Consider the following 21,899-nt stretch of genomic DNA (forward strand, 5'->3'; position numbering starts at 1 on the left):
CATGTCAGGGACACAACCAGAGAGAGAGGGGAGGATGAACCAGCAAGACTGGATCTTGTGTTCACCCTGAGCAGTTCAGACATTGAGGACATCACTTACGAGAGGCCCCTTGGAGCTAGCGATCACGTGGTTCTGAGTTTTGACTATATAGTAGAGTTACAAGTGGAGAAGGTAACAGGAACTGAAGGGGACAGGCCAAACTATAAAAGGGGGGACTACACAGGTATGAGAAACTTCCTGCAGGAGGTTCAGTGGGACAGAGAAATGGTAGGAAAATCAGTAAACGAGATGATGGAATATGTGGCAACAAAGTGCAAGGAGGCAGAGGAAAGTTTTGTTCCCAAGGGAAACAGAAATAATAGGAAGACCAAAATGAGTCCTTGGTTTACCCAAAGGTGTAGGGAGGCAAAAACTAAGTGCAACAGAGAATGGAAAAGGTACAGGAGGCATAGGACCCAGGAAAACAAGGAGATTAGTAGAAGAGCCAGAAACGAGTATGCACAGATAAGGAGGGAGGCCCAGCGACAGTATGAAAACGACATAGCATCGAAAGTCAAATCTGACCCGAAACTGCTGTATAGCCACATTAGGAGGAAGACAACAGTCAAGGACCAGGTGATAAGGCGGAGGAAAGAAGGTGGAGAACTCACAAGAAATGATCAAGAGGTATGTGAGGAGCTCAACACAAGATTTAAGGAAGTATTTACAGTAGAGACAGGAAGGACTCTGGGGGGACAGACCAGATGGGGACACCAGCAAGGAATACACCAACAAGTGTTGGACGACATACATACAGATGAGGAGGAGGTGAAGAAACTGCTAAGGGACATCGATACCTCAAAGGCAATGGGACCGGACAACATCTCCCTGTGGGTCCTTAGAGAGGGAGCAGATATGTTGTGCGTGCCACTTACCACAATCTTCAACACGTCCCTGGAAACTGGGCAACTACCTGAGGTATGGAAGACGGCAAATGTAGTTCCCATTTTTAAAAAAGGAGACAGAAAAGAGGCACTAAACTATAGACCTGTGTCATTGACGTGTATAGTATGCAAAATTATGGAGAAGATTATCAGGAGGAGAGTGGTGGAGCACCTGGAACGGAACAAGAGTATAAATGCCAACCAGCACGGATTCACGGAAGGCAAATCTTGTGTCACAAACCTTCTGGAGTTTTATGATAAAATAACAGAAGTAAGACACGAGAGAGAGGGGTGGGTTGATTGCATCTTCTTGGACTGCAAGAAGGCCTTTGACACAGTTCCTCACAAGAGATTAGTGCAGAAGCTAGAGCATCAGGCGCATATAACAGGAAGGGCACTGCAATGGATCAGAGAATACCTGACAGGGAGGCAACAACGAGTCATGGTACGTAATGATGTATCACAGTGGGCACCTGTGACGAGCGGGGTCCCACAGGGGTCGGTCCTAGGACCAGTGCTATTTTTGGTATATGTGAACGACATGATGGAAGGGTTAGACTCAGAAGTGTCCCTGTTTGCAGATGATGTGAAGTTAATGAGGAGAATTAAATCTGATGAGGACCAGGCAGGACTTCAAAGAGACCTGGACAGACTGGACACCTGGTCCAGCAAATGGCTTCTCGAATTTAATCCTGCCAAATGCAAAGTCATGAAGATAGGGGAAGGGCACAGAAGACCACAGACAGAGTATAGGCAATGTGGCCAAAGACTGCAAACCTCACTCAAGGAGAAACATCTTGGGGTGAGTATAACACCGAGCATGTCTCCGGAAGCACACATCAATTAAATAACTGCTGCAGCATATGGGCGCCTGGCAAACCTGAGAACAGCATTCCGATACCTTAGTAAGGAATCATTCAAGACACTGTACACCGTGTATGTCAGGCCCATACTGGAGTATGCAGCACCTGTTTGGAACCTGCACTTGATAAAGCACGTCAAGAAACTAGAGAAAGTACAAAGGTTTGCGACAAGGTTAGTTCTAGAGCTAAGGGGAATGTCCTCTGAAGAAAGATTAAGGGAAATCGGCCTGACGACACTGGAGGACAGGAGGGTAAGGGGAGACATGATAACGACATATAAAATACTGCGTGGAATAGACAAGGTGGACAAAGACAGGATGTTCCAGGGAGGGGACACAGAAACAAGAGGCCACAATTGAAAGTTGAAGACACAAATGAGTCAGAGAGATAGTAGGAAGTATTTCTTCAGTCATAGAGTTGTAAGGCAGTGGAATAGCCTAGAAAATGACGTAGTGGAGGCAGGAACCATACACAGTTTTAAGACGAGGTTTGATAAAGCTCATGGAGCGGGGAGAGAGAGGACCCAGTAGCAACCGGTGAAGAGGCGGGGCCAGGAGCTAAGACTCGACCCCTGCAATCACAAATAGGTGAGTACAAATAGGTGAGGTGAGTACACACACACACACACATACACAAACTCATACACACACACGCACACACACTCATACCGGTGAAGAGCAACCGGTGAAGAGGCGGGGCCAGGAGCTAAGACTCGACCCCTGCAACCACAAATAGGTGAGTACAAATAGGTGAGTACACACACACACCCACTCATACACACACACACACTCATACACATACACACGCACACACAAACACACACACAAACACACACACACACACACACACAAGCACTGGACAAGCACCTAAAGTCAGTTCCTGATCAGCCGGGCTGTGGCTCGTACGTTGGTTTGCGTGCAGCCAGCAGCAACAGCCCGGTTGATCAGGCTCTGATCCACCAGGAGGCCTGGTCACAGACCGGGCCGCGGGGGCGTTGACCCCCGGAACTCTCTCCAGGTAAACACACAGGAGCTTGGACTCGACCCCTGCAATCTCAACTAGGTGAATGCACACACACACACACACACACACACACACACACACACACACACACACAAACAAACACACACACACACACACACACACACACACACACACACACACACACACACACACACACAGGGGTCAGTCCTAGGACCTGTGCTGTTCTTGGTATACGTGAACGACATAACGGAAGGGATAGACTCAGAAGTGTCCTTGTTTGCAGACGATGTGAAGTTAATGAGAAGAATCGAATCGGACGAGGATCAGGCAGGACTACAAAGAGATCTGGACAGGCTACAAGCCTGGTCCAGCAACTGGCTCCTTGAATTTAACCCTGCCAAATGCAAAGTCATGAAGATTGGGGAAGGGCAAAGAAGACCGCAGACACAATATAGTTTAGATGGCCAAAGACTGCAAACCTCACTCAAGGAAAAAGATCTGGGGGTGAGTATAACACCGAGCATATCTCCTGAGGCGCACATCAATCAGATAACTGCTGCAGCATACAGGCGCCTGGCAAACCTACGGATAGCGTTCCGATACCTCAGTAAGGATTCGTTTAAGACTCTGTACACCATCTACGTCAGGCCCATACTGGAGTATGCAGCACCAGTTTGGAATCCACACCTAGTCAAGCACGTCAAGAAATTAGAGAAAGTGCAAAGGTTTGCAACAAGACTAGTCCCAGAGCTACGGGGATTGTCCTATGAAGAAAGGTTGAGGGAAATCGGCCTGACGACACTGGAGCCCAAGAGGGTCAGGGGGGACATGATAACGACATATAAAATACTGCGCGGAATAGACGAGGTGGACAAAGACGGGATGTTCCAGAGATGGGACACAGACACAAGAGGTCACAATTGGAAGTTGAAGACTCAGATGAATCAAAGGGATGTTAGGAAGTATTTCTTCAGTCATAGAGTAGTCAGGCCATGGAATAGCCTAGAAAGTGATGTGGTGGAGGCAGGAACCATACATAGTTTTAAGGCGAGGTATGATAGAGCTCATGGGGCAGGGAGAGAGAGGACCTAGTAGCAATCAGCGAAGAGGCGGGGCCAGGAGCTGTGAATCGACCCCTGCAACCACAAATAGGTGAGTACAAATAGGTGAGTACACACACACACACACATGCACACATGCACACATGTGGTAATGCTTTATTTACAGCTAGCAAAGTCAGGGTATTTCTCCAGAATGGTCTGCAATATACCACTGTGGATAAAATACTTTGCCATTTCTTGAACATTTCTCAGTGAGTTGTTTCTAAATTCATTAATTTTATCACACTCCAGTACATAATGACGCAGGGTGTGACAATAGTCCATCTGGCAAAGTTTACATTTCGTTTGGTCTACATCTGGTGGTGGTGATTTAACCTGCCAAAGATACTTGTAACCCAGCCGGAGCCGGGCAGTAGTGACATCCAAGAGTCTGCTTATTTTGTTGGATGCACCATAGACATGTGGCTCCTCCTGCATGATAGAGTGATGATAGATGAACTCACTGGTGTCAATCTCCCTGAGCCTTAAGTCCATAAAATTCAGCAGAAGTTCTTTTCGTATTATTGTTCTCAAACTACTACCTGACAAGCCAAGATTGTAATCTACTCCCTCTTTGAAAGCATACAGCTTAGCCAATTTATCAGTTCAACAGCAGGGGTAACTGAGCACGCACATTCGCCTTTCTTCACACAGTCAATATGGGCGAAAGTCCCAGGCAGGTGATGCAGTGCCTCGCTCAAGGTCACAGGCTGAGGCAGACTTCTCAAGAGTTACCAAACACTGCAATACTCGTACAGATTGTTACTCACTCCAAACTTGCAGAACTTCTAGCACACGTGTCTTGGAGTGAAAGACGAATTTTCAGTGTGTGGACACCTGGGTTTTCAACTCATGTAGGACTGCACACTCGTCGTTATTCCTCAGGTTGGTAAAGCGATGAGTTGTGAGCATTTTGAGAGGCACGACTAGCAGTGGACTAGCAAAATTCGCCTCTACACTGTATGTTGATAGAGGCGAAAGGCTGAGGTCAAATGAAAGGCAGAGGGGAAGCAGAGGCCTGTGAGGGCCTTTGCAAAAAGGAAAACTATTTCCAGTCTTTCACTAAGTATATCCTTAGTCACAGCTCGCACATAAGAGTTCTCACAACACTGAAGCTGTCTTCCAACAGTAGGAGTTTTAATGATGGCTTATCAGTCGGGAGAAATGGGTAGGCCTGCTAATTAGTAGGTCCAGATCCCCAGCACACGAACGATGGAGGTCGGAGCAGCTTAATACCCCCATAAGGTGTACTAAGTAGATCACTGATCAGTTCTTCATTCTGTTCCACAAACACAAAGTTGTGTGTGTTTTTCCTAAATTGGATCCTTGAGTTAGGATGCTTCTTTACAGCTTCCATTAACCATGCACACTTAGCAGGCAGCAGGGTGTTGTCAGGGAAGTTCAGCTTAACACATTCTTCCTTTGAAGAAAGACTTCTTGCAGCCTCTGTACACCAAGGACGTTTAGTTTCACATTGTGTACGAGTCAAGTGAGTCTGACTACGTCGACGCTCTAGCCCTTTCTCACTTTTTCTCTTTTGTTTACTTCTAAAGGTCTGGAAGCTATCATCATTTCCATCACCTGCTGAAATAGGTTCCTCTATGACAGTTGCCATGTTTGCCAGTGATGATATCTCGTGTAAGGCTCACAACACAAGAATTCCTCGCTTATCTTCCCCTTATGGGGGGTCCCGCTAAAAAATATTCGACGTCTTTATTTATGAACCGATTACATTCATTTTTGGTGTACTATTAGAAGCTTATATCGAGCATCCTGTGCTGAAGTTTCAAAAATATCGGCCAAAAAGGAAATGAAATATGCAAAATTTACGAAAAATTACATTTGGTAGTACTCAAGTACTCAGTGGTACTTGGAAAAGTGGTTTTGACACTTTCTGCTGATAGAACACTTCTAATTCCATCATTATTATTATTAAAGATTCGCCGGTATTCTCCCGGCCCGGGCCTTTTCCAAGTGGTGGCCCGGCCTTGGCTCCCTCTTTAGGGAGTGTCTGAGACCTAAGTCTCCCATGGGAGGAGGCACAAGTACCTCCTCATCTTTGGGACCAATTGTCCCCAGGCCTAGCAACAAGCTAGGCCTCTCTGGTCTGCCATCCCCGCCCCAAGGGGGCAAATGGGAATGACAGTCTTATGAGCTAAAGGCTCGAGCTCAGGCACCTACCCTACCCTAGAAGGGCTGGGCATGGTGTCGATGAAATTCCATCATATGTGACGTTCCAATTATATAATAAATCTTACGTTCATGCTAAAAAAAATAAAGTTTCATAACTTTTTTGACATTTTGGAAGATGTCGGTCTTGTTGCCCACACAAATCTGAAAATATTTGGGATAGTTCAGAAAGGAACTCGTTACATTGTAAAGCAATCATTCTTCTATGTTTGTTGTGAAAATCAAGTCAATTCATTCATAAATAAGGATAGGGGATCCATAAATAGGTAAATAACTTACTTACGAGATATAGGCCGAAGCGCGCGGCACCCCCGCTGCCCGGGAAATAATTTTTTTCCCCGAAAAATTCGCTTTATTTTACACTGTTTGCGTGACCTACGAGTGTTTATTACAGTTAACCATTGTAAATCCGTTTTCTCTCATCACTGATGAGAGAGGTCGGACCCTCTCTTCACCTTCAGGGGAAATATCGATAGAAATTTTTTCCTCAGGGCGTCATATTATGCTATATATTTTTTTTTAAGGTGTACTTTTTATGTTTATATGCTATTATTATATTGCATTATATCATAATAGATCAATTGTGATAGATAAATAAGCCTTATAATTGATATTAGCGTGGGTATGGAATATTTTGTTGGCTGGAGGTGTCGGCCATTTTGTGCACTATTCCCAGGGGTTCCCGATTGGTGCCGTGACCATATTAGCTCCGCCCGCTCGGGAATGATCTCAGATGGTGAATTTGTATTATATTAGACAAGGATATAAGAAAACGATAAAAATAACACGGGGAAAAACGTAACAAAAACGTAAACAAAGCCGAGTCAGCGCTTCTTACGCAATATGTAGCGTCAGCGCTGTCACCATGCCTGTTATAAATGGCTGTAATTCCTTTTAGAAACATCGTACAAGGATAATAATTATACCAGCGTGTAGCCAGAAAGTTCAGCTATTTTTTGGTAACAATAACTCAGTTTTCATATATTTTCGAATTTTTTTTTGCTCCGCGCGCGGGAACTTTGAATGGCCCCTTATAGCTTATGCAAGAGTAAATATTTACTATAAAGTCAGAAGTCTAAAATAAATCATATGACACAAGGGTTCAAGTTCAATGAACACTTCCAATTATACTTAACCCAGATTACTACTACCTAATACGATACACACCTTACTAAAAATACATTCAGAGACTTCTTGTATGTGTGTTAATAATATGGTACATATAATGATATAATGGATGGTACAGGCGAGGTCTTACACCTTATCACAAATTACAAAGATGAAAAGAGAGAGAGAGAGAGAGAGAGAGAGACAGAGAAAGTAGGTAATATTGAGCATATTATTATTATTATAATCAAAGGGGAAGCGCTAAACCCGGAGGATTATACAGCGCCTGGGAAGGGGGGATGTGGAAGGCATTCAGATCGACACCATGCCCAGCCCTTCTAGGGTAGGGTTGGTGCCTGAGCCCGAGCCTTTAGCTCATAAGACTGTCATTCCCATTAACCCCCTTGGGGCGGGGATGGCAGACCAGAGAGGCCTAGCTTGTGGCTAGGCCTGGGGACAGTTGGTCCCAAAGATGAGGAGGTACTTGTGCCTCCTCCCATGGGAGACTTAGGTCTCAGACACTCCCTGAAGAGGGAGCCAAGGCCGGGCCACCACTTGGAAAAGGCCCGGGCCGGGAGAATACCGGCGAATCTTTAATAATAATAAATGAAGGCATTCAGGCTTAATTCGGGGAATTGGAGCACAGATCCAATTCCCTAAATCAAGAGCCCCTCACCAACATCAAGGAACCTTCCTTGAGGGGAATATTGAGCATAAAATTAGAATTCTGACATATATCACATTAAACAAGAGGTTCAAATTCAATAACTTCCACTCAAGTCAGTTCAGGCTACTGCCACCTAATGTACCTTACTGAAATAATAATATAACGGACATCACAATGAATGCTGAAGACAACCTCTTACCCCAACCATAGATTGTATATAAAAAAAAAAAAAAAAAAAAGTTAACTAGGTAATGTTACAATGACAATGAGATAAATCACTCTGGTCGACTTCCTTGGTCCATCCTGGGTAACTCACACGTTACTGTATATGTTATGTATGTATGCAAGTGTAAGTGTGCAGCTGTAGATAGATGAACCAGTACCTAAACAATCTTACACACACGTTACTATGTATCACAAGTGTACACTTTATCACTTAGAATACACTTGTGTTGATGTAAATATAGGTGAGAGTGGTACACCGCTGGTCGTGATAAACACTCAACTTCTCAAGGTCACACACTAGGTCCAGCTTCTGGAGAGTTACCAGTGTTTTAGTTTAATATGTTTATTATGTGTCAGTGCGAGTCTGCAGTCATTAACTTGGTGTATCAGAAGTTAAACACTACAATCCAGTTGATCAAACAGTCTAAAACAATTTACACAATGTATAACTAGAAGTATAATGATTGCAAATTGTTACTATTACAATTTTAACTAGGCGCTAAACCCACTAGATGCGATGGCAAGGAACATAGATGTTAACAGGCTGACTCTTGCTTAACACAGTTGAAAGGTAACCGAATTACTCAAGTAAGAAAGTATTCATGAAACTGAACATTATGCAGGAGTAAGCTTGTTCACAGTAAAAATACAAAGCATAAGTTACACACTCACACCACAGATGAACACTGCAATTTGAAATATTACTGGGAATTTAGCAGTAAAGTTTCAGTCTGAACGAGAAAATGTATTAGAAAACACAACAATGACACTAGGACAAGCAACTTAATTATGTAACCGTATTTAATAGTTCAGTTACACTGAGCAGAGCATGTATTACACTGATTTATCAAATGTAAGGAGTCACTACACTGAAGTACACTCTGAGCCTTTTAAAGTCTTAATACAGGCTTACAAATGACAATTAACTGTTGGGGAAAGCAGCACTTAACACTTCTAGCACAAGTATGACAGATGAATGTTCACTGTGTACAAGCCAATCACCACAAACTTACTGTGTTTATAAGTGAACCTCTGGCATGTCCCACTCAAAAAGTCAGTACTGCAATGCTCGTTAAATTGTTCTTAACTAAGCCACTACAGGAAACACTGGTATGACAGCAGCACTGTAGGACGTATACGTAGACATGCTCGGGGGTCAAGACAGCTGTAACTGCAGGCTACCTTAGCTTGTTCTGGCTAGCTTTGAGTGCTGCTTTCAAGCCTGCTTGAATGTGCTTGCTAAGCCCGTGTCAACCACTTGGATATTTGCTTGTAGCAGGCAGGTAGGCACACAGGAGAAACATTCGTAAGATGAGTGGAGTGCGGCACAGAGGACTGACACGGGCACTCAAGTACTTATGTGCTCTGACAAAAACCGCCTCTAGACAATAAGTAAATAGAGGCGAATGGCTGAGTTCCAAATCGAGGAAGGAGGGGAGGCAGGCAAGGCTGTTCTCAATATCCATCCTGTCATTTTTCTAGCAGATGCGATTGATACAATGTTATGGTCCTTGAAGGTGAGATCCTCCGACATGATCACTCCCAGGTCTTTGACGTTGGTGTTTCGCTCTATTTTGTGGCCAGAATCTGTTTTGTACTCTGATGAAGATTTAATTTTCTCGTGTTTACCATATCTGAGTAATTGAAATTTCTCATCGTTGAACTTCATATTATTATTACTAACATTATAGACACCACTGCCCTCATCACACTCTGCACCACCACTTATATTACACTCATAACTATTACTAACATCATAGACACCACTGCCCTCATCATGATGCTCACTATAGCTATCACCACAACTATTGGATTCGTCATTACTGTAATTAAGGGCACCACCATTACCGCCACCACCACCTTGTTCAACAGCTTTACACTCGCTTTCAGAAGTTGTGACAATCTTGTTACTGGAGCCAGCTCCACTACACAATCTGTTCTTGTTGGAGTCCCACAGGGAGAAAACCATATGAAGTTCAACGATGAGAAATTTCAATTACTCCGATATGGTAAACACGAGGAATTTAAAACTTCATCAGAGTACAAAACAAATTCCTTCCACAAAATAGAGCGAAAAACCAACGCCAAAGACCTGGGAGTGATTATGTCGGAGGATCTCACCTTCAAGGACCATAACATTGTATCAATCGCATCTGCTAGAAAAATGACAGGATGGATAATGAGAACCTTCAAAACTAGGGAGGCCAAGCCCATGATGACACTCTTCAGGTCACTTGTTCTATCTAGGCTGGAATATTGTGCACACTAACAGCACCTTTCAAGGCAGGTGAAATTGCCGACCTAGAAAATGTACAGAGAACTTTCACGGCACGCATAACGGAGATAAAACACCTCAATTACTGGGAGCGCTTGAGGTTCCTAAACCTGTATTCCCTGGAACGCAGGAGGGAGAGATACATGATTATATACACCTGGAAAATCCTAGAGGGACTAGTACCGAACTTGCACACGAAAATCACTCACTACAAAAGCAAAAGACTTGGCAGACGATGGACCATCCCCCCAATGAAAAGCAGGGGTGTCACTAGCACGTTAAGAGACCATACAATAAGTGTCAGGGGCCCGAGACTGTTCAACTGCCTCCCAGCACACATAAGGGGGATTACCAGCAGACCCCTGGCAGTCTTCAAGCTGGCACTGGACAAGCACCTAAAGTCAGTTCCTGATCAGCCGGGCTGTGGCTCGTACGTTGGTTTGCGTGCAGCCAGCAGCAACAGCCTGGTTGATCAGGCTCTGATCCACCAGGAGGCCTGGTCACAGACCGAGCCGCGGGGGCGTTGACCCCCGGAACTCTCTCCAGGTAAACTCCAGGTAAACTGCAGGTAAACGTTCTTGGGCCACTTCTCTTTCTCATATACGTCAATGGCCTACCAAAGGTATAAATGACTGTTAATATATGACCTATACCATTGTTCAGCAATATAGTGTTCTTGTAATTTTGTAAATATTGCGAATTGTGAGTTTGGTAGTAAGTTCATTGATGGAACAAAACTGGTGCTGCCAGCTACATTGCAGAGTCACTTGTTTGCACAGAACTGCTTAATGCCTCAAATGATGTAGTGGAAGTTTTAGCAGTAAAGATCGAGAACCAAAACCTAGTCATTGTGGTAGTCTACAAGCCTCCGGATGCAACATCCTAGCAGTTCCAGGAACAGCTGTTAAAAATTGACCACTGTCTGGAAAATCTTCCAGCTCCTGCACCCAACATCTTGCTCCTGGGGGATTTCAACTTAAGGCACCTAAAATGGAGGAATATAGCAAATAATATTGTTGCAGTAATAACACCAGGAGGCAGCTCTGATGAAAAGTCACACTCACACCAGCTTTTAAATCTCTACACAAAATTCAATTTAAACCAGCAAATAATAGAGCCTACTAGACTGGAGAATACACTAGACCTCATCTTCACTAACAATGATGATCTGATAAGAAATGTCACCATATCAAAAACAATATACTCAGATCACAACATAATTGAGGTTCAGACATGTATACGCAGAGCCCCAGACAGACATAATGAGATTTGTCATGAGGGAGCATTCACCAAATTCAACTTCAGTAACAAAAACATAAAGTGGGACCAAGTAAACCAAGTCCTAACCGATATAAGCTGGGAAGATATACTAAGCAACACAGACCCCAACTTATGCCTAGAATAGATTAACTTGGTGGCACTCGATGTATGCACAAGGCTTATTCCTCTAAGAAAAAGGAGGAGTAGATGTAAAATAGAAAGAGACAGGCGCTCCCTTTACAGGCGACGGAAAAGAATAACAGAGCGGCTAAAAGAGGTCAATATATCTGAAATGCGTAGGGAGACACTGGTCAGAGAAATAGCAAGCATCGAACTTAAGCTAAAGGAATCTTATAGGAATTAGGAATCGCGGGAAGAACTAAAAGCCATAAATGAAATCGAAAGAAACCCAAAGTATTTCTTCTCCTATGCCAAATCAAAGTCGAGAACAACGTCCAGTATTGGGCCCCTACTTAAACAAGATGGGTCCTACACAGATGACAGCAAGGAAATGAGTGACTTACTCAAGTCCCAATATGACTCAGTTTTTAGCAAGCCGCTAACCAGACTGAGAGTCGAAGATCAAAATGAATTTTTTATGAGAGAGCCACAGAATTTGGTTAATACAAGCCTATCCGATGTTATCCTGACGCCAAATGACTTCGAACAGGCGATAAATGACATGCCCATGCACTCTGCCCCAGGGCCAGACTCATGGAACTCTGTGTTCATCAAGAACTGCAAGAAGCCCCTATCACGAGCCTTTACCATGATGAGAATAAGACACATGTGCAACATCTGGGTATCTTTATTGTAGACGTTTCGCCATCCAGTGGCTTTATCAATACAAATTCTAGGACATAACTTGAAGACAGTAGAACTATGTACAGAAGATGAGGTAATCAGTCCCTCAACCTAGGAGTAGGTGCGAAGAGCACCATAGTCGTGGAGATTCTGAAGCAGAAGAAAGGATCCTGGCGCTTATATAGTAGCGTCAGGTGTAGCAGACTAGCCTACCAGTGAATATGCCCTCGTCTTCTACACCTGACGCTACTATATAAGCGCCAGGATCCTTTCTTCTGCTTCAGAATCTCCACGACTATGGTGCTCTTCGCACCTACTCCTAGGTTGAGGGACTGATTACCTCATCTTCTGTACATAGTTCTACTGTCTTCAAGTTATGTCCTAGAATTTGTATTGATAAAGCCACTGGATGGCGAAACGTCTACAATAAAGATACCCAGATGTTGCACATGTGTCTTATTCTCATCTTGTCGGCATTATATACCATTCGTACACAGCCTTTACCATCCTATGGAGAGGGAGCATGGACACGGGGGTCGTCCCACAGTTACTAAAAACAACAGACATAGCCCCACTCCACAAAGGGGGCAGTAAAGCAACAGCAAAGAACTACAGACCGATAGCACTAACATCCCATATCATAAAAATCTTTGAAAGGGTCCTAAGAAGCAAGATCACCACCCATCTAGAAACCCATCAGTTACACAACCCAGGGCAACATGAGTTTAAAACAGGTCGCTCCTGTCTGTCTCAACTATTGGATCACTACGACAAGGTCCTAGATGCACTAGAAGACAAAAAGAATGCAGATGTAATATATACAGACTTTGCAAAAGCCTTTGACAAGTGTGACCAGGGCGTAATAGCGCACAAAATGCGTGCTAAAGGAATAACAGGAAAAGTCGGTCAATGGATCTATAATTTCCTCACTAACAGAACACAGAGAGTAGTAGTCAACAGAGTAAAGTCCGAGGCAGCTACGGTGAAAAGCTCTGTTTCACAAGGCACAGTACTCGCTCCCATCTTGTTCCTCATCCTCATATCTGACAAAGACAAGGATGTCAGCCACAGCACCGTGTCTTCCTTTGCAGATGACACCCGAATCTGCATGACAGTGTCTTCCATTGCAGACACTGCAAGGCTCCAGGCGGACATCAACCAAATCTTTCAGTGGGCTGCAGAAAACAATGTGAAGTTCAACGATGAGAAATTTCAATTACTCAGATATGGTAAACACGAGGAAATTAAATCTTCATCAGAGTACAAAACAAATTCTGACCACAAAATAGAGCGAAACACCAACGTCAAAGACCTGGGAGTGATCATGTCGGAGGATCTCACCTTCAAGGACCATAACATTGTATCAATCGCATCTGCTAGAAAAATGACAGGATGGATAATGAGAACATTCAAAACTAGGGAGGCCAAGCCCATGATGACACTCTTCAGGTCACTTGTTCTATCTAGGCTAGAATATTGCTGCACACTAACAGCACCTTTCAAGGCAGGTGAAATTGCTGACCTAGAAAATGTACAGAGAACCTTCACCGTGCGCATAATGGAGATAAAACACCTCAATTACTGGGAGCGCTTGAGGTTCCTAAACCTGTATTCCCTGGAACGCAGGCGGAAGAGATACATGATTATATACACCTGGAAAATCCTAGAGGGACTAGTACCGAACTTGCACACGAAAATCACTCACTACGAAAGCAAAAGACTTGGCAGACGATGCAACATCCCCCCAATGAAAAGCAGGGGTGTCACTAGCACGTTAAGAGACCATACAATAAGTGTCAGGGGCCCGAGACTGTTCAACTGCCTCCCAGCATACATAAGGGGGATTACCAACAGACCCATAGTGTATCTACTAGTGACCTATATCTCACCTCCTGGCGGTATATAAGGCTCCATCCTGTCACTCAACTCCATATTGTTTCAGATTATGGAACAATACTCTTCTCCAGATTGAGGGACTGACCACCTCAAAACTTCAAGGATGATGGACTGATTACATCGTCTTCAAGTATCTTCTGCTTCTATCAACTTTTCTGTACTCGACTGAAGAAGCCTACTGTGTAGGCGAAACGTTTCGAAATAAAGATACCTAACTGTTGCATATGTGTCTTACCTAACAATCTGTCGGTATTTTATACCATTTTAATGTTCATTCTGTCAGACACTGCAACACAAGGGTATCTTGGTACAGACCATCAACTTCGACAATCTCTACTAGTGAGAACGGCTGGGTTTGAGAGGGACCTGCCCTCCCAACGCAACCTACGTCTCACCTCCTGGCACTATAAAAAGGCTCCATCCTGTCACTTCAACTTCATATTGTTTCAGACAATGGAATAATGCTCTTCTCCAGACTGAGGGACTGACCACCTCAAAACTTTAAGGGTGATGGACTGATTACATCGTCTTCAAGTCTCTTCTGCTTCTATCAACTTTTATGTACTCGACTGAAGAAGCCTACTGTGTAGACGAAACGTTTCGAAATATAGATACCTAACTGTTGCAAATATGTCTTACAACAACCTGCCGGTATTTTATACCATTTTAATGTTCACTCTGTCAGACACTGCAACACAAGGGTATCTTGGTACAAACCTGAAATCAACTTGGACAACTTCTACAAGTGAGAATGGCTGGATTTGAGAGGGACCTGACCTCCCAACGACTACATTCTTACCTCTACTAGTGGCCTACATCTCACCTCCAGGCGGTATATAAGGCCCCATCCTATCACTTCATCTCCATATTGTTTCGGACTATGGAACAATACTCTTCTCCAGACTGAGGGACTGACCACCTCAAAATTTCAAGGGTGATGGACTGATTACATCGTCTTCAAGTCTCTTCTGCTTCTAGCAACTTTTCTGTACTCGACTGAAGAAGCCTACTGTGTAGGCGAAACGTTTCGAAATAAAGATACCTAACTGTTCCATATGTGTCTTACCTAACAACAACAGCACAGTAGGTTCTGCCCCAGGACTTCAATCAATCAATCAATCAAAGTTTATTCTCTATAAGGATTACAATGCGGGGTTTACAAATTTTGGTTATTGTGTGGTTTACATGTAGTAAAATACTAATTACAGAGGGTGCCACTAGAACACCTAGCATGGCAAGGCATTTCGGGCAAACTTAGAATAATTCTTAACCCTAAATTATAACAAATTGTGGAGTATGTTGACTAAATACTAAGTGATTAAATACTAAGTGACAAATACTAGTTTGTGAGTTTAGCAATGTGAATGCTTTTGTTTTGGCACAATACATAGTTTCTATATTGGAGTATCACAGGCAAACTTGTGACTAGTTAGGAATCATTATTTTAAGATTAAGATACGTATTTCTGTGCTTATAGCCAAATTGGTGAGTGAGTGTAAGTGTGAACTACCAGGTGGTATTCATGTAATTAGTTGATGAGGTGTATCAGGGAGATAAGATGTTTTCTAACGGTAGTTTTGAAGGTGATGAATGTGTCTGTAGTTCTAGAGTTTTCAGGTAGGGTGTTCCAAATTTTAGGGCCTTTGACACACATTGAATTTTTGTAAAGGTTTAATCGGACAAGGGGAATGTCGTAGAGATGTTTGTGTCTGGTGTCATGCCTGTGGGTCCTGTCACAACTATCAAGAAAGCGTTTTAGGTCAAGGTTAATATTGGAATTTAAGGTCCTGTAGATGTAGACTGAACAGGGAGTAAGTTTAGATCTATGAAGAGTGGGGGGACGGGTGTTGCCAGGGATGGGATTTAGTGATTATTCTTACTGCGGCTTTTTGTTGGGTTATTATTGGCTATAGGTGTGTTGCTGCAGTTGATTCCCAAGCACAAATAGCGTAGGTGAGGTATGGATAAATGAGTGAATGGTATAGTGTGAGAAGGGCATTTTGCGGCACATAGTATCGTATCTTGGAGAGGATCCCAGCTGTTTTGGATACTTTTTTTGATATGTGTTGGATATGGGTGCTGAAATTCAGGTTGTTGTCGAGGTATAGGCCTAGGAATTTACCCTCATTATGTCTGGAAGTTAGAGTGCTGTCGATTTTAATGTTAAGTTACACAACACCTGCTCTGCTACCAGCCTTCGTCGGGTGTGGGTATCTCTCTCTAGCTTGAGTATCAGTGACAAATTTTCGCCGTTGTCTGTGACGCTTGTTCTCATCTATCTTGCCCGCTGGGCACTCTACAGGAGGGGCACCTGTTCATCGGCTTACTTAAGCCACCTCCATTTTGTCCACTCTGCGGATAATTCTTTAACGGTCTTTGGTGGGAAGCCGGTTACTGTACTCAGGTGGGAGTGTGGGCGTCCCGCTCTGCTGGGTCTTAACAAGGGCGTCCACCGGATCTAATCGGAAACTTAAAGTTTCTGTCGCTATTTGCGAAGGAGCTTTTGTTCCTTTTCTGTCATCGCTCAGCCTCGGGCAACAAATCTTCCCCGAACATCGGGAAGCCGGACTCGATACGGCTTATGTTGTCAGTGGCCCTGATAAACCCAACAACAAGAGCAAGGACAAGAACACAGTAGCACTTGATATAAGCCTCGTGTGTTTGTTTCAACATCATATACAACACAAGAAAGGAGGAACACTGCAGCAGGCTCACTGGATCATACTCAGCAGCTCCTTAACAAATCAAAACCCACTAACAAAAATATTTGTCCAAAGTCTTGTGAGTGAGTCAGACAACTGTGATAACTGTTGTGCAAGTCATGCTTATCTACAACCCTTTATTTATTCATCTATTTATTTATTTATTTTGTCTTTGCAAACAGTACATTGAGTACAAGTGTTACAGTACATCATACTCAGGTGTTACAGTACATACTCAGGTGTTACAGTACATCATACTCAGGTGTTACAGTACATTCTACTCAGGTGTTACAGTACATCATACTCAGGTGTTACAGTACATCATACTCAGGTGTTACAGTACATCATACACAGGTGTTACAGTACATCATACTCAGGTGTTACAATACATCATACTCAGGTGTTACAGTACATCCTACTCAGGTGTTACAGTACATCATACTCAGGTGTTACAGTACATCATACACAGGTGTTACAGCACATCATACTCAGGTGTTGCAGTACATCATACACAGGTGTTACAGCACATCATACTCAGGTGTTGCAGTACATCCTACTCAGGTGTTACAGTACATCATACACAGGTGTTACAGCACATCATACTCAGGTGTTGCAGTACATCATACACAGGTGTTACAGCACATCATACTCAGGTGTTGCAGTACATCATACTCAGGTGTTACAGCACATCATACTCAGGTGTTACAGTACATCATACTCAGGTGTTACAGTACATCATACTCAGGTGTTACAGCACATCATACTCAGGTGTTACAGCACATCATACTCAGGTGTTACAGCACATCATACACAGGTGTTACAGCACATCATACTCAGGTGTTACAGTACATCATACACAGGTGTTACAGCACATCATACTCAGGTGTTACAGTACATCATACACAGGTGTTACAGTACATCATATTCAGGTGTTACAGTACATCATACACAGGTGTTACAGTACATCATACACATGTTACAGTACATCATACACAGGTGTTACGGTACATCATACACAGGTGTTACAGTACATCCTACTCAGGTGTTACAGTACATCATACACAGGTGTTACAGTACATCATACACAGGTGTTACAGTACATCATACTCAGGTCTTACAGTACATCATACACAGGTGTTACAGTACATCATACACAGGTGTTACAGTAAATATACACAGGTGTTACAGTACATCATACACAGGTGTTACAGTACATCCTACTCAGGTGTAACAGTACATCATACACAGGTGTTACAGTACATCATACACAGGTGTTACGGTAAATATACACAGGTGTTACAGTACATCATACTCAGGTGTTACAGTACATCATACACAGGTGTTACGGTAAATATACACAGGTGTTACAGTACATCATACACATGTGTTACAGTACATCATACACAGGTGTTACAGTACATCATACACAGGTGTTACAGTACATCATACTCAGGTTACAGTACATCATACACAGGTGTTACAGTACATCATACACAGGTGTTACAGTACATCATACTCAGGTGTTACAGTAAATCATATACAAGTGTTACAGTACACACACAGGTGTTACAGTACATCATACACAGGTGTTACAGTACTTCATACACAGGTGTTACAGTACATCATACTCAGGTGTTACAGTACATCATACACAGGTGTTACAGTACACACACAGGTGTTACAGTACATCATACACAGGTGTTACAGTACTTCATACACAGGTGTTACAGTACATTATACTCAGGTGTTACAGTACATCATACACAGGTGTTACAGTAAATATACACAGGTGTTACAGTACATCATACACAGGTGTTACAGTACATCATACACAGGTGTTACAGTACATCATACACAGGTGTTACAGTACATCATACTCAGGTGCTACAGTACATCATACACAGGTGTTACAGTACATCATACAGAGGTGTTACAGTACATCATACATAGGTGTTATAGTACATCATACACAGGTGTTACAGTACATCATACACAGGTGTTACAGTACATCATATACAAGTGTTACAGTACATCATACACTGGTGTTACAGTACATCATACACAGGTGTTACAGTAAATATACACAGGTGTTACAGTACATCGTATTCAGGTGTTACAGTACATCATACACAGGTGTTACAGTACATCATACACAGGTGTTACAGTACATCATACACAGGTGTTACAGTAAATATACACAGGTGTTACAGTACATCATATTCAGGTGTTACAGTACATCATACACAGGTGTTACAGTACATCATACACAGGTGTTACAGTAAATCATACTCAGGTGTTACAGTACATCATACACAGGTGTTACAGTAAATATACACAGGTGTTACAGTACATCATACACAGGTGTTACAGTACATCATACACAGGTGTTACAGTACATACACAGGTGTTACAGTACATCATACTCAGGTGTTACAGTACATCATACACGGGTGTTACAGTACATCATACTCAGGTGTTACAGTAAATATACACAGGTGTTACAGTACATCATACACAGGTGTTACAGTACATCATACACAGGTGTTACAGTACATACACAGGTGTTACAGTACATCATACTCAGGTGCTACAGTACATCATACACAGGTGTTACAGTACATCATACACAGGTGTTACAGTACATCATACTCAGGTGTTACAGTACATCATACACAGGTGTTACAGTAAATATACACAGGTGTTACAGTACATATTCAGGTGTTACAGTACATCATACACTGGTGTTACAGTACATCATACACAGGTGTTACAGTACATCATACACAGGTGTTACAGTACATCATACACAGGTGTTACAGTACATCATACACAGGTGTTACAGTACATCATATACAAGTGTTACAGTACATCATACACTGGTGTTACAGTACATCATACACTGGTGTTACAGTACATCATACACAGGTGTTACAGTACATCATACACAGGTGTTGCAGTACATACACAGGTGTTACAGTACATCATACTCAGGTGCTACAGTACATCATACACAGGTGTTATAGTACATCATACAAAGGTGTTACAGTACATCATACACGGGTGTTACAGTACATCATACACTTGTGTTACAGTACATCATATACAAGTGTTACAGTACATCATACACAGGTGTTATAGTACATCATACATAGGTGTTACAGTACATCATACACAGGTGTTATAGTACATCATATACAAGTGTTACAGTACATCATATACAAGTGTTACAGTACATCATACACAGGTGTTACAGTACATCATACACAGGTGTTACAGTACATCATACACAGGTGTTACAGTACATCATACACAGGCATTATAGTACATCATATACAAGTGTTACAGTACTTCATATACAAGTGTTACAGTACATCATACTCATGTGTTACAGTACATCATGCACAGGTGTTACAGTACATCATACAGGTGTTATAGTACATATACAAGTGTTACAGTACATCATACACAGGTGTTACAGTACATCATATACAAGTGTTACAGTGTATCATACACAGGTGTTACAGTACATCATACACAGGTGTTAAAGTACATCATACACAAGTGTTACAGTACATCATACACAAGTATTCTATTCCTCATCCTCATTTCTGACAGATGTAAGCCATAGCTCCGTGTCTTCCTTTGTGGATAACACCCGGATTATTACCATGACAGTGACCTCCATTGAATACTTCACAAGACTCCAAGCGGACATCAACCAAATCTTCGAATGGGTCACTCAAAACAATATCAAGTTCAACGAGGAAAAATTTTGACTACTTAGATATGGAAAACTTGAGGAAATTAAAAATGTATCAGGGTATACAACAAATTATAACCATGCAATAGAGTGAAAAAGAAATGTGAGGGACCTGGGAGTGATAATGTCAGAGGATCTCGCTTTCAAGCACCACAACAATGTATCTACCTCATCTGCTAGGAAAATGATAGGATGGATAATGAGAACCTTCAAAACTAGGGACGCCACGCCCATGATGATCTTCTCCAAATCGCTTGTTCTCTCTAGGCTGGAATACTGCTGTACACTAATGACTCCCTTCAAGGCTAAGGACACTTTTTACCTGAAGAGTGTACAAAGAACTTTCACGACACATAAGTACGATAAGGCACCTAAATTACTGGGAGCAGTTGAAGGTCCTTGATCTGTATTCCCTCAAATGCAGGCAAGAGAGATACATGATAATATACACTTAGATGGTTAGGTAAGACACATATGCAACAGTTAGGTATCTTTATTTCGAAACGTTTCGCCTACACAGTAGGCTTCTTCAGTCGAGTACAGAAAAGTTGATAGAAGCAGAAGATACTTGAAGACGATGTAATCAGTCCATCACCCTTAAAGTTTTGAGGTGGTCAGTCCCTCAGTCTGGAGAAGAGCATTGTTCCATTGTCTGAAACAATATGAAGTTGAAGTGACAGGATGGAGCCTTTTTATAGTGCCAGGAGGTGAGACGTAGGTTGCGTTGGGAGGGCAGGTCCCTCTCAAACCCAGCCGTTCTCACTAGTAGAGATTGTCGAAGTTGATGGTCTGTACCAAGATACCCTTGTGTTGCAGTGTCTGACAGAATGAACATTAAAATGGTATAAAATACCGACAGATTGTTAGGTAAGACACATATGCAACAGTTAGGTATCTTTATTTCGAAACGTTTCGCCTACACAGTAGGCTTCTTCAGTCGAGTACAGAAAAGTTGATAGAAGCAGAAGATACTTGAAGACGATGTAATCAGTCCATCACCCTTAAAGTTTTGAGGTGGTCAGTCCCTCAGTCTGGAGAAGAGCATTGTTCCATTGTCTGAAACAATATGAAGTTGAAGTGACAGGATGGAGCCTTTTTATAGTGCCAGGAGGTGAGACGTAGGTTGCGTTGGGAGGGCAGGTC

The 21,899-nt window shown here is 42.7% G+C and overlaps 1 protein-coding gene across 2 annotated transcripts in view; it reads left to right on the plus strand.

Moving 5' to 3' along the window:
• Window positions 1-16,894: 16,894 nt before the first annotated feature.
• The window catches only part of SecS (Sec synthetase), a 172,739-nt gene continuing 167,734 nt past the window's right edge, over window positions 16,895-21,899 (plus strand). The window contains exon 1 of one of the 2 annotated variants that reach the window (XM_070103690.1): window positions 16,895-17,079. The gene's annotated coding sequence lies outside the window, so the exon portion shown is untranslated. The remainder of the gene's footprint in view (window positions 17,080-21,899) is intronic. The other variant, XM_070103689.1, reaches the window with a different exon arrangement.

The sequence above is a fragment of the Cherax quadricarinatus genome, chromosome 86 (genome assembly GCF_038502225.1).
Source record: "Cherax quadricarinatus isolate ZL_2023a chromosome 86, ASM3850222v1, whole genome shotgun sequence".
Classification (NCBI taxonomy): domain Eukaryota; kingdom Metazoa; phylum Arthropoda; class Malacostraca; order Decapoda; family Parastacidae; genus Cherax; species Cherax quadricarinatus.